Source organism: Solea senegalensis, linkage group LG7 (assembly GCF_019176455.1).
Source record: "Solea senegalensis isolate Sse05_10M linkage group LG7, IFAPA_SoseM_1, whole genome shotgun sequence".
Classification (NCBI taxonomy): Eukaryota; Metazoa; Chordata; class Actinopteri; order Pleuronectiformes; family Soleidae; genus Solea; species Solea senegalensis.
Window position 1 is genome coordinate 1,998,105 of NC_058027.1, and position 13,397 is coordinate 2,011,501.

Below are 13,397 nucleotides of genomic sequence, written 5' to 3' on the forward strand. Positions count from 1 at the left end.
CGCTGAGTAAACACTGTTATTTGTTCATTTCAAGAACTGAACTGAGACTTCAGTCTTTGCAATAAAGGAAGTCAATCCAGCCCAGTACTTGATACAAGGAAATCACAAGTTGTGTGGTTTGGTTTTTGATGTTTTGTTGTTTGAGTTTGTTTCCACTTGGTTGGTTATGACATTTAAAGGTGCTGTTATTAACAGAAAAATCAAACATGTTGAAAAAGCTCTCTACAATATTGATAAAGACATATTTCGACTTTTGATTGAAAAGTTAATAATAAGTTAATGATGTTTCTTTCAGTCATTCTTTGCTTTGCTTTGGTCATTTATATAAAGATGACGACATTCAGGAAGTCCAAAAATATTATATTACACCGTAGTATTATTGTACATAAATGATTTAATTCCATTTGTGAGAGAGTGAATAATCCAAATAAAAGCTGAATAAGCTTCTTAAATTGCTTAGTTACTAAATAAATAATCCAGTTTAGACACCATCCAAGAGGTCAGCGAAGAGAGAAGAGAACATTCTGGTGTGCAGGACTCCTCCAGTGATGATCTTACAGTAAATAAAAACATGGAACATGTGCCTTTCTCAGTACGTGTTACATTTCACAGCTCGGTTTATGACAACACTGTGGTTTAAATCTCCCCTGTTCAGTTATCGCCGCTCTCTGTGACATCATCAAACCCTGGATGCTGGCTAACATGCACGGAATGACAACAACCTGACTGAGTGAAACCGGCGGCTGAAAAAAGCAGCAAATTACAGCCGTGGCAATTTTCTGCTGCTCGTCTGTACTTACTCCAATAAGTGTGGGGTTTATTCTCAGCCTGACGTGCTGTTCTTTAACGAGCACAGCAACTAAAACTAAACTAAACACTGAAGTCAGATGAAGCAGATTATTTCTGATGTAGTCAATTCTAAAATTGTAGCTTAAAAATACTCAGTTTGTCGTGTAGAGTCAATTTCATCTGTGCAGCCATCTATAAAATCAGAGGATTTAAATATATAAACGTATAACAACAACCCTGAGACACATTTACATCTTCACTGTAATCTCTGCTGTAACTTCTGGGGCAAACTCCCATGTACGTAAAGAAATAAAGTAAATAAAAAGGTTAATTAGGATTAAGGATTACCAAATGATGAACTAATACTTTATTGATGTTACCTAATCATTAATAATTAATCAAGCCTCCTTAGACTTTTCATGTTTCCACAGAGAGTTCTGCACCTGTTCTGCTCATGCACACACAATTATAATTATTAATATTATTATACTGATTTCCTGTCACGTGGTTGTTTATATGACCTCAACAGGATCTCATGTTCTCCGGCTCCTCGCTGCAGCGCTCAGATCACGTTTGAAATATTCAAAGAATCTGGAATCTATTAATGTGCTATTTTACATCAAAGGAATTACAAATGTCAGGGCTAAACGACGGAAAACACCGATAGAGATCGTTCGTCTCCTCCCCCTCACTCTTCTCTGTAGCTCCCCTCGTTCTGGATTCACTGCTGTTTATCTAAGTCGGGACAGGTGCTTGCAGAAGAATCCTGCAGGATTTCACATTTGCTTTGTTCAGTATCAGCCTGTAGCTGCAGGGAAGAGACTTTTCTGGTACAAAAACTGTACAAGAGCAAAGGCTCATTACCATGTGGGTAATAGTCACACTCACAGTATATGACTACGACGTCACTTCTTCTTTTACTTCAGAACCACGAGTCATGTGACCTGTTGAAAGGACAGACGACTGATAAAACACAGGAGGTCCCGTTCACTCTGTGCAGATTAAATAATGTGTTCACTGCTTTGTTTTTGGAAGCTCGGGAAAAAGAAAAAGGCGTGTCACCTCAAGAGAGCCTTTCAGCAAAAAACACGTCTTTATTCTTTGTGGTTTAGGAAGCAATCTGAACATGTTTGAGTCTTAGTGCGACCGTTGTGTGAGTGTTAGGCTTTTTAAATGATTCATCCTTTTAATTTTCTTAAAGACATTGGGAGGGAAACACACTCAAGGACTGGCAGAGTCTTTAAGTGCATTGACTTGAATGTGTGTGGGCACAGCTCTGCTCACACACACACACACACACAGCAACAAATGAACACAACACGTCTTATTAAAATGACATGTAATGTGCAGATCTCATATACAGTAGACGTGTATACGTCAATAAAGCATGAATGCAGCCGTGGTGATGTGGATTGTGAATGTTGGCAGCGTCACGTCGTCAGTATGGAACTCACTGGCACGGAGTTAAAATGTTTTTTTGGCTGCTGTTGCGTCGCATGTGTCACAGACTTGACAACTCTCTTTCATCCCCTCCATTTACTGTCATCTCCACTTCCCCGCCACCTGTGATTCATCAGAGCTGCAGCAGTCAAAAAGAATAAATATACGTTCATTTCTACTCATTTGCTGATTATTTCCCACAGCAGAGAATGTGAAGTTCTTCTCGTCTTCACAGAGATTCAGAATCTGGAGCTCTCAGGTAAAGCGTGGATGACTCACTTTTGTTTTTTTCACCCAAATCACCTCCAGCTGGATTTGTGGCTCCTCGTACGTCGATAGGGCTCAGTGTGTTTGTGTGTTCAGGATGTGCTTCAAGCCTCCTCGACGAGAACCCTGCGTGCCAACAGATGGGAACGTTTTATACAGTGAATGCATGGGGGGCATGTTTTTTTCACAATAGAGAATATCTTAACAAGTAAATATTCAATTTACTCAACGGCCTCAGAGGAAAACAGATTTTTACCATAAATATGAGCGTGCAGACCTCTGCCAAGGCTGCTCACGTTCTATATCTGGATCGGCTGTATGTAAACATTCTTCTTCTTCTATATCTCAGTTAATCAAAATCTTTACTTTCTGATTTATTTTGCTCACAAACCTACTTCTAAATCTTCTACTTTATTAATTCCCTTAGGGAAATTATTTCTCTGCATTTGACCCATCCCAGAATTAGGAGCAGTGGGCTGCCACACTGAGTCGCAATGGGGGTTGGGTACCTTGCTCAGGGGTACCTCAGCCCTTTTGACCTGGAGGGGACTTGAACTGACAACCCAAGTTCCCTTTCCACTTGGCCACGGGCTGCCCTTCTGTGGACGTAATCAATCAAGACGTGAAAAATAAATCGACTTAGAAGAATATTTTAAACCATGGTCAAATATCAAGACACAAGGAGACAATAATAAAATATTTAAAATGTTAACCCTACATCAAGATGTTTGGTCTGCGTTCACACACGAGGGGCGGGATCAAAGCTTGTCTTTCAAATTCCCTCTGCGCACAACAGGAAAGCGCTAAAACCAATCACAGCAACGAAGAACGCAACGGAAACGGGTCCATGGGCAAGTGTTTCCGCGTGTGGAAACGTTTGATGGAGAGATTCCTGAGATGTTTTTGTACATTCTACAAGCGTCTTCAAAAAAACAGAAGACACCGCCGAGAGACGACTGCATGTCGGAGAGAAAACACCGGCAAAGTTGAGCAGAATCTGTCAGCGGCGTCTCTCCCTTTGATCCAGACTTGAACGTGAGTTGCCGGTGCACTGGAGAGGAAAAGAACGAGGAAACCTCTGCAGGAGAAACCACCACAGGTCGTTCAGATAAACGAGACCGTGAGCCGACTCCGTCGAAGACACCCAGGGCTAATATTCCACGCAGCATCATCGAGGTATGTCGGCCAAACCAGAGTTTGGATTTTGCAGCTCACGAGCAAACGAGGAGTTTCAAGACGGAACTGGCTGCAAATTAAATTTGCTACCGCTAGGGTGCGTCTAGATGTCTAGGCTAAATAATCCCCCTGTTGACCTTGGAATTAACCTCCGTTTATCTTCAAAATACATTCAGCCTCGGTGTTAAATTATTGAGTTACTGTGTGTTTAAAAACTCTCTTGGTTATTAAGTTTAATCAGGTGTCTCCCCTGTAACAGCATTGTCAGCATTTAATGGGTGATGAGTGGAAGTGGGTGCCTTAAATTAGGCTTAGTGTTCTGTGTTTGCGAGTGGGCAGCAGGCTCAGGCAGCCGAGGGCATAAAAACAATGGGAGGAGGGAAAGAGTCGTAGGAAGACCTCAAAATAAGAGGAATAAACTGTCAACACGCTGGAGAGGAACGTAAAAATAATCCAAAGAGTTCATGGATGATGTCAGTTTAGTGGAAAATAGAATGAAACATCCACACTTTCACCGCCAAGTTCATGTGAAAAGCACATGGTGAAAACAAAAGGCAGCTCGCAGCAGGGCTTTTAACAACATCATGAAAATTCAATCATTTAGACGTGTTATGCACTCGTCTGTGAGGTGAGAAATAAGCTCTACCCTTGAGGAAAGGGACAGCGTTGATGTTGTGAGGGTGTTTGACTGCGTCAGGGACCAGAGTTCTGCACAAGGCGGACAACTAAATCATTTCTGGCCCAAAGGCAGCAGGTTTTTCTACTCAGGAATAAGGTGAACGTTTTGCCTTTAACGTCCGCAATCTACAAAATAATAATAAAAAATAACTGGAGGATAGATTTGACAAACCTAAACACCAAGAACACACACGTCTGATAATCTGCTTGGAACAAATATGGGATGAAGAATCAGCTGGAATTCAGACGTGGATGAAAAGAGTCTGAGATGAATTATCCGTGTGTAGTTGATGATGATAATGATGATTCTGATGGAAATGATCAAACCTCCACTTAAAACTTCACGTGCACTAAAATGATTTAGTTTGAATTTAAAAACCTTTCTGTAAACGGACGTTAGTTTCTGTTGATTTCATGTCCATTCAGTGACTGAACGTCCTGTGAAAGTCACATCAATGCACGGAGGAGGATTTTTAATAAGAAAGTGATCTCGTTAAAAGTGGAAAAGTATAATTCCATTGATTTTTTTTGCCCATGGGCGATTCCACCGCGTTCATTTCAGAAACTCAGTTGTTGCGCTCACAATGGTAAATGTAGCAAATAACCATGATTTATCCGCCTTTATTTTCTTATCAAAGAGTTTGGACTTCACAAGATTAAACATCGGCTCAGTTATTATGACCAAAGGCTTTTATCACGCCGCTTTCTGCTGAAATGAAACTATATTCTAACACGTCATCGCTTTAATATCCCGGGGGCAGCGTTTGCTCTATGACTGTGAACCTAAAAAAATCTTTGAGTCATTTTTCATTATGTTGTTCCTCTAAAAACAAAACAAAAACTAAATGGCTTTTATAGATCAGTTGAGGTGTGGCTAATATTTAGATTAAATACAACCATTAACTCATGTTTTATGTATTAAAACAGTTATTGCATTCGAGATACAATTAGCTTTTGCATGACTTGCCCTTAAGCTCCGTAAATAAACCACTTGAAATGAATATTCACACACAAACAAACAGTACATTTGTTTCTGTGTCCTGACACAAGAGGGGAAATAGGTAAAAAATCCTGATGTTGTCTCTTCAGAGAAACTGAGGCAGTGATAGAACACGAGTTAAACACTTTAAGAATGTCAGTCACATCAGCACGGTGTAGGTGGATGTCTGTTTTCTGCCAGAGGGAGTCAGAGGAAAAAAAACCCAAAAACCTCAGGGTTGGATTTTTCAAAAACCTGTGACACATCACAGCGGTTTGGAGTTAAGAGCTTCACATGCCAAAAATACTGTCTCATACAACACAGTTCTGTACAGTAACAAAAGATTTGACACAAATCAAACAATGAAACATCACTAATGTATCAGGACACATTAATAATATGGTATTACAGTGATATTGCTGGATTCTTCTACTATTGTATTATTTTTTCTATTCTAAATGTAATGGGGTTTTTTTTTCTGTCAGTTTTGTCTAAGAGAGAAGTTTAGAGTTGTGTCGCGGATGCGTTTACTTTCCTGGGCAACGCGTCGGCTCAAGGACAAACATCAGCCTTGTCTTTTATGTCCTCTGCGTCTGACAGAGTGAGAGTTCTGTCGTGTGTGAATCAATGGTTCTGTGCATTCACCAGTGTCATCTCATCTCTTATCATATTAAACCAAAACACTTTTTCCATCATTTAACCAGATAGGATTTTGTGCCTAACACTGTTATTATGGCTATAAACATGACGCTAAATCTCAATAAGACTGCTATACTATAACATGGCATGATATCATGACCTTTAACCCTTGGTCCTAAATGACATTTGATCATTAAGACAATCTGGGACTCTGTGGAGTATTTATGTTGCGTCCCGTCATTGTCTGCTAGTTTGGGGGAAATGAGGATGGCCAAACAACACGAGCGTTTTAATGAAAACTTAAAGCTCCAGCGCCTGGGTCATTACGCTGCCACAGTCCTGACTCGTGCAGACAGCCTCAGCCTCCGCCAACACCAACACACACAGCAGCACGACACCGAGAAACACAGCGGTGTGGAGCCCGGAGGCTTTTATCAGCAGTCTGATGATGATTTATATTTAACAGCTTCACACTATGGTTTAGACGAAAATAAATGAGGAATAAAGAAGCAACTCGAGGGTAAAACATCAGGAACGTGAAACTAACAACGCAGCAGGAGCATTTTATTTTTCACTTTTCATGTAGCAAACAACAATTTTTAAAAATTATTATTCAAGACTATTGTATTTTATTAAAAATAACTATATATAATTATTTATATTCCCACGTTTCTTTTTGTCATTTTAAGTTCATTTCAGGTCCACATCAGTGGACCGGAAGTCGTCACATGGAGTCGCTGTATGTCTGGAACTCGTTTTTTAATTTATTTTCAAACAATAAAATACAATATTTTTGAATGATTAAATCGATTTTTTTTTTTTTTTACTTCTTAAAAAGTGTTTGCTGCGTGAAAAGTGTTGTTTAAAAATATTGACACAAATCTAATTCCATAGAAAACAAACAATGTCAGGAAGTAACTCCGAAGATGACACACGAGGAAGAAACTACAAGTAAAACAGAAATAACTGAGAAAACAAAAAGTGTCCTGAGATGATGCAAAAACTTAAATACAACCATTTTTCACCTGCTCATCTCTGTGATGGCAGGATGATAAAGAAGGAGCCACTTCTTCTCTTAGAGAAGTGATATTTAAGGGGATTTATCCGTCTCCATGTTGAAAGGTTTGACATTATAGAGTTTAAAACATGACTGAAGGCATTTCACACACACACACACACACACACACACACACAGAGATATCTCATTATGATGCTGATAAACCCCTCCCTATAAGGTGAAGTGTAAATCTGCACACATCCACTACAGAACACACACTGGACTCGGGGAAAAGTTTGTGCTGAAGTTTTTTATCATTCATCGCAGGTCTCAGAGAGTTTCTGCTGCAGATCTTTGTGACTGGAGGTCACGCACGTGCTCTGCTGCAAAACCCGGGGAAAGATGAAGATATGACATTTAATCTCACAGGAGAACTCTGTCTGTCATTGGTGCAGAGAGGTGAACGGCAATCATAGACTGGGGCTTTTCTGTTGTCTGCAGGGAGGAGAGAGGCATCAACCAAGCAAATTAAAATCAATCTCAGTAGAATTTTGACTTTTTCTTAGTGTTGGTCAGTTTCATAAGCGATGCAGACATAGTTCGATGGTTATTTGGCTGCACGCTTCATCGATCTGGAACTTCTGCATCTGGAAACTTGGAACAATAAAAACGAACCATAAAGCCTCTCTGTTGTTTGTGGGATCTTTTGTCAGGAAGTGAAGTGTGGAGATCACAGGACTACTCAGACCCGAGGACGCCTGCCTGCCTGCCTGCCTGCTGCCTTTATGAGTTTTGATGGCCGATCACAGCGTCCACAGAATGCGAGCTCTAAGTTTCCTGCTTATGCTGACTGACAGCGTCTTTTACGCTCTGCCGTGCTGAATATTTCCTTTCACCATTGAAATGCAGGGCTGCATCAGTCACGGTCCATTTTCAGCCCAGTCGGTGGGCTGCTCCTCTTGTGTTGTGGCCAAACAGCTGAATAAACACCACACAGACAAATATGTGTAGGTGTAGCAGGTCTTCTGTTTGTATGTGGCTTTACACCCTCACACGGTCCATTCAAAAACGACACCTAACCTGTCAGGCAGTCAATGAAGCTGTGGGAGAGTGAGAGAAGAGACAGGAGCCATCTGATCCTCACTCAGTCGTATTGATCACGGACACTAAGGGAAAAAAAAATCAACATCTGTCCAAACACGCTGCTCACATGACGACACGTGTGCATGTACAGATACGCTGTGCTGTCGCTCGTCGCTCGTGGGCGGAATGAACTGAAAGTGTAGCTCTGGATGAACGTTTACATCACTGCCAACCACAGCTGGAGACGTCTTAGTTTGTCTTCACAGGAAGGACAAAGATTAACAGTGAAACAAAGAAAAGACTGCGATTCCCTACTTTAACGTTATAAAAAAGAAAATAGCAGCTGGCTGCATTATTAATATATCAGATATTTAAGCTTTAAAGTCACATCTCTTTGATGCGTGCATTTCTATACACTATACAGTGTGTATATATATATACACACACACACACACATATATATATATATATTCACATGAAGCCGATTTCATGAAAGGGAAATGAGAGCCCTTGAAAATGTTTTAATGAAATAACAGCAGGGATACGGGAGAAGTCAAAGGCTTGTAAAGGTAGTTGTCATTCATAAATGCAGTCGGTCACACAGTGAGTACCGTGTCAGCGATCCACTGCTCACACTGGTTTTTTTAATGTTTCCATCTCACTGTGAAAAGGAAGGATGGATTTTCCAGAGTAAGCAGAAACACGGCCCCGTGGCAGCGACTGAAGACACGAGAGGAGCAGCTCCAGAGTCTCAGGCGGCTGCGGAGGAGTCACAAACTGCCTGGTGTCATGACGGTAAGCAGCCAGTGACTTAGTGAGAGTCTCAATGTACTTGGGACTAAATCAAAGCACTGGATTTACATTTTGAAATTCTCACACTGAAGCTGGTGGAAAAAAGTGAACTATTCACCTGAACCACGATGGATGTTTCTTCCACCACAGTGCTAATGTGGCTAAAAACTTTACTTTCACAAAGTGTTGTTGTTCTTTGGTACATTTCAATTCACCGCAGGCAAAAAACATTGTGCTGCATCATTTAAAATTTATGGAAGGTACTGATTAAAACTCACAGTGAAGAGCGAGGTTAAGCGTCTACTTCAAAAACAGATTTATGGCGGTTTGACTCACCTGCCAACGACGCCGTTTTCAACATGACTCTGTTTCTCCACGCTCATTAAAACACAAAAAGAGAATAATGGCTGCTGTAACACTGTGAATGATCATATCTCAGTGTTTGTGCGGTCAGAGCAATAACTGCATATTAACATTTACAGCACACGAGCCACCGAGAGAGAGAGAAACTGTTTGTGGCCACAAACAGTTTCTGTTTCACATCTGCTCTCCAGATTCATCTATAATTTAAAAAAGTGCATCGGACCCCTTCACTCCCACCAGGACGCTCAGTTCTAGTCAAACAGGGAGACTGTAGCAGCGTGCTAATGTGGGCGGGGTCAAGGGACAATGCAATTAAATCAGAACATGCACTCCCTCCCCACACACACACACTCATGGGCAATTGTTTACTGCACCAAATAAAGTATCATCAAACTCCTGAAGGTCAGTTAATGGCATCACTGCATCGCCGTTCATGTTGAATAGAGAGGATTAACTTTGAGTTGAAGACGTGGCCCAGTATAATAAAACACCTGCTGTAGGGATTCATTTAACAAAACGTCTTAATCTCTGGAATCTCATTAACATACAGTGTCTGCTTTGGTAATTCACTTTACGTTACCTCAATGAGATTAACAGAAAATCTCATTATTAGTAGTTTTGTGTTAAAGTTTGAGTAGTTGTCAGCATGTTGAGCATCATTCAAAGTGTTCTTACATCCACGGACATTTTTTTAAGCTCACAGAGCATGAGATCGATCTCCTTGTCAGTACAAATAATGTTTTTATCACAGTTGTTTTATTCCAGGAAATTCTGACTGAGCTTACATGCATGAGTAGTTTGATTCCTAATTATCTGTGTGTGTCCATCCATCCATCTTCTATGCGGAGGTCACACCCTGGACAGAGAGACAGAGACAAACATCCGTTCGCTCACAGTCAATTTAGAGTGACCAATTTGCCCAAATGTGTGTGTCTTTGGACTGTGAGCGGAAGCTGGAGAACCCGGAGAATGCCCACACACACACACACACACGGAGAGAAGGCCCTTGTTCCGACCGGGTCGCGAACCCAGGTCTTCTTGCTGCAAAGCCAGACTGCAAACCACTACACCAACTGTCTGAGAAATTAACATGTACATGTGTTCAAAAATCCAACTTTAAACACAATTACTTGTGTCCTATGATAAGAGAAAATCCATTGAGCTATTTCCAGCACTAAGTGGCTCTCCTTCAAAAAAATCGAAAGGACGCGAGCCACGCGGCACACGTCGCATGATGGAAGATACCGGCTCTATAGTTTCAGTCAATGACACCGCATGACACCGTGTCTGCAGATGTATACATCAGATCCCCGCAGGAGTGAAACACAACACCGCTCACACTCACGATGTGAGGATGTGGTCGTGGGTCTGAACAAAGACCGCTCTCTCTTTTCTGTGCACCTGTATCTGTGAAGGTTCAGTAAAAGGATTTAAAATCAGATCAAACTCAAATGAGGAAGGTGGGTTTACTACACAGAGGTAGTTTTGTTGTCATATGGAGAGAGAATAAAGAGAGTTACCATCCTTTCAGCTATGTGCATGGGAACAGGAGGGACGTTTGTTACTAAAGCTGCAGGGTTCAAGCTTTTAAATTGATATAAATATACATATTACACACTTTGAAGGACAAACTTTGTTTCAAAAGTCCTTGGATAATGTTTGTTGTGGTGATAACTGTTGGTATTCACTGCTGAACAGTGATTAATACCGTTCACAGGCAGATGTATTTATCCACTTTGTCACTTGTGTCATGGCCATTAAAAATGTTAGCAATGCATCCTCCCATCATGGACGCGCCTGGTGAGGACTGATGATGGCTTCAGCCCTGCACACAGTACGAGATATAACGAGTGTCTGCTGGGGAGTGTTTGTTGCACTGTGGATATTTCTGAGTGTCAGTTTTGGAAAGTGCAGCAGTGCCACTAACAACTGTCCACTGTTCACCAGACAAACAGCAAACACAACGTTATCTGACCATGAAATACAAACTGTCAACTGTGGCCTTCAGCCGTCCTCTCACACACATCTCAGGGCAAACTTTCATTTTCCCAGTTGGAATTAATGATTATGTTGAATATGCAGTTAAAAAAAGTAACATATGCCGTCTGCACAGCCGTCGGGAGCAACTTAGGTTTAAGAGTCAGGGACACGACGGCATGTAGAAGCTGAGCTGGGGATTTAACCAAGGACTTCCTGGTTGAAAGACAACTTGTTCCAGAGACGGGAGTAAGTCGCACGTATGCAAGCCTCGAGCAGGTCTCAGGTCTGAACCTTCGAGCCTCAAGCAAGTAGAGTCCCGACTTTAAATCAAGCAAGTTAAAAGTCAAGTCATGGGAGTATAGAGTATGATTTCCCAGATATTCCACATTTAAGTGATGCTAAAAAAAGCATTTTCAACCACTAGTGTTTTATCTGTGATAGAAACACTGCATTATTCACACAAATAGTATATAATTAACATCAATAAAATGAAAATAAATAAAACTACAGAGCCTTAAAATGTAAAGAATACTGACATTATGTTACAGGCCGGACCCAGAGGAGCAGAGGCAAACAGGTCAAAGGACGAGGTTAACAAAAGAAATGTGTGTCCTCCAGGATGTGCAGGAGGACACACAGGTACGTCCAGGAAATAAAAGACTTCTTAAACATGATTTATCATTTTAGAGAAGGAAAACAAAGTACTGACCAGAGGCAGTCGCAGCAGTGGTGGCTGTGGCACATTTGTGTCCTCTGTAAATGACAAGACTTCTGTGGAAGACCAGTGAAAACACACAAGCCTCAACTGGAAAAAAGTCAACAAAAAAACTTCTAGTACTCAGCAGGACAGAGTTGTACCACGTATGAATAAGCGACGACTCAGAGAGGAGGAGACTGGAACTCAGCGGGTCATCACTGCCACAGGTGAGTGGAATGAGCCAATCAGCAATCACAGCACCTGCCAGGAAGTCCACGAACCAGCACCGGGAAAACAGGAAGACTACAAAATAAAAGCATTGGTCAACAGTAAACCATAGAAATGCATTTCAAATATTAGTCTAAAAAACAGCACATTTCATGCACTGATCATAACCAGCTTTTGATCAACCAAGACTTTAACTAGCATTAGATTAGATTAAAATAGCAACCAAATGACTTCCTGTCCTACGTTCCTTTGTGGGATTTGAAGTGTCACATGAAATTACACGTAGTGGTGTTGGTGTTGCTCGGTTGCCAGGTTTGTGTGTTAACGTTAACACAAGTCAAGTCATTTCAAGTCATTTCACTCAAGTCTAAGTCAAGTCTTTTACCAACGTTAGTCAAGCCTCAAGTCAGGTGACACGAGTCCCCCTCGTCCGCCTTGTTCTGCCACAGTGTTACCACCGCGGGAGTATTAGTGCAGCGGTTACGTGGAGGAGCCTTCAAATGAATCCAATAATCCATTCTAACCTCTTCCTGTTTGTTCACAGTGTGGATGACGTGGCCTTACATCTCATTAAAAACTGTGTGATTGTGTAACCTTTGCTGGTGACATACAGTGTTTTCATGGTTTTATAACATTGGTAACATGAGGCAAGTCCACAGATACAAACCCTGTGAAGGTCGTTAATGAGCAGAAGGCTTCACCCCCAACAATTATGAAGGCATGTTTTTACAATGTTGTGTATGACATGACATCTATCTCAATATCTTATCTTTTCTTTCATTTGCCTGAAGAAAAATGCTGCTTTATTGCTTCTTGGTTGCGTGACTGCGCTTAACAGGCGTTAACATACAACTGCCTGCAGGGATCCATAGTCTTATCATATTTACACAGTAATATGACACGGCTCTGCCTCATATTTAACACAGACGCCTGTTAACTGGGAGTCTATAATGAAACTTCCTCAGTAAAGTAAATTACTCCGGGGCAAAAGGGTGAATATACTTACACAAAGGCTGCCAGGAAGAGAGAATGCAAGGATCATTTTAATCAACGAAGGTCAGCAGAACAATGAAGATCCTTCGCCTGTGCTCATAATAATGTTCAGTTACATTGTCATTTTTAGACGTGAGACCAAGTCACTGCGGCTAAGACGGAGCAGATTTCCTCCAGTTTATTACGTTACAATTATCTGTGACTCTGGACGCAGTTCAAGAGATTTAACATCAAAATTCACTTTATAAACACTGAAAATCGAACGAGCACAAACCAGGTCCACTGTCCTTCAAACA

The 13,397-nt window shown here is 41.2% G+C and overlaps 1 protein-coding gene and 1 long non-coding RNA gene across 3 annotated transcripts in view; both read right to left on the reverse strand.

Annotated features, from left to right (window-relative positions):
- swap70a (switching B cell complex subunit SWAP70a) overlaps positions 1-13,397 on the reverse strand; it is a 924,354-nt gene that overhangs the window by 661,408 nt on the left and 249,549 nt on the right. The window lies entirely within an intron of this gene.
- LOC122772112 lies at positions 2,099-12,051 on the reverse strand. Of its 2 annotated transcripts, none has more exons than XR_006360744.1 (3): positions 11,893-12,051; positions 2,509-2,622; positions 2,099-2,352 (listed from the first exon to the last, which is right to left on the reverse strand). It is a non-coding gene; the product is annotated as an uncharacterized LOC122772112 (long non-coding RNA). The 2 variants fall into 2 exon arrangements; XR_006360743.1 differs by having other exon boundaries at positions 2,099-2,368.